The sequence below is a fragment of the Elephantulus edwardii genome, unplaced genomic scaffold (assembly GCF_000299155.1).
Source record: "Elephantulus edwardii isolate Elephantulus edwardi_28Jun2011 unplaced genomic scaffold, EleEdw1.0 scaffold00016, whole genome shotgun sequence".
Lineage (NCBI taxonomy): Eukaryota > Metazoa > Chordata > Mammalia > Macroscelidea > Macroscelididae > Elephantulus > Elephantulus edwardii.
This window is the reverse complement of record NW_006399766.1, coordinates 23,669,570-23,670,493: the sequence shown is the minus strand read 5'-3', so window position 1 is coordinate 23,670,493 and position 924 is coordinate 23,669,570.

The window sequence follows — 924 nt, the reverse complement described above, 5'->3', positions numbered from 1 at the left end:
GGACAGAACGGAGTTTAGGGCTGTTGTACATAGGGTCGCTATGAGTCGCAGGCGACTCGACGGCACATAACAACAACAACAACAACAACAACAACCCAAACTAACCTTAAGTATTGCCACCCGTGGCTTGAATTTGTTTTTCAACTCCTTCAGCTTAAGAAACGCTTGGTCCTTTCGATTTTCTGACTCCAGCTCTCTGAACATTTCATTATAGTATCTTGCTTTGTCATTCTGAGCTGCCTTTTGAAATTTTCTATTCAGCTCTTTGATTTCTTGTTTTCTTCCTTTAGATTTGGCTTCTCGGTGCTCTAATGAGGTATTTAGAGTCTCATCTGACATTCACCTTGGTCTTTTCTTCTTCTTCTTCAGCTTTTGTAATGATCTTTTGCATTCTTCATTGATGCACATCAAAAAACTTATCATAACTTGATGGATGGAGGGAGAGGTGGGTAAAGGAAATGGGAAAGAACCAGTGTGAAAAAGAATGTATATGAACTTCATAAGTAAACCAATATAAAATAAATAAAATTTTTATTTAAACAAAAAAGAGATGAAAGGGGCAATGTCACAACGGAATCAATTAAAATAAAAAGGTCAGGGAAAAAAACCCGCAACAAAACCCCTCTAGCTATCAGAGAGATGCAAATCAAAACAAATATGAGATATCATCTCAAGCCAGCAACATAGCAAAGTTCAAAAGAGCAGCAAACAACATGGACTGGCAAGGTTGTAGAAAGATTAGAATCCTATTCACTGCTGGTGGAAGTGGAAAATTGTGCAACCACTAGGGAAGGTGGTTTGGCACTTTTTCAATAAATTGGAAATAGAAATACAATTTGAACCCTAAAGAAACTAGAATCACTATCCAAACAGATATATGTTGCTGTTGTTATATGTTGTCGAGTGGCCTGCGACTCATAGTGA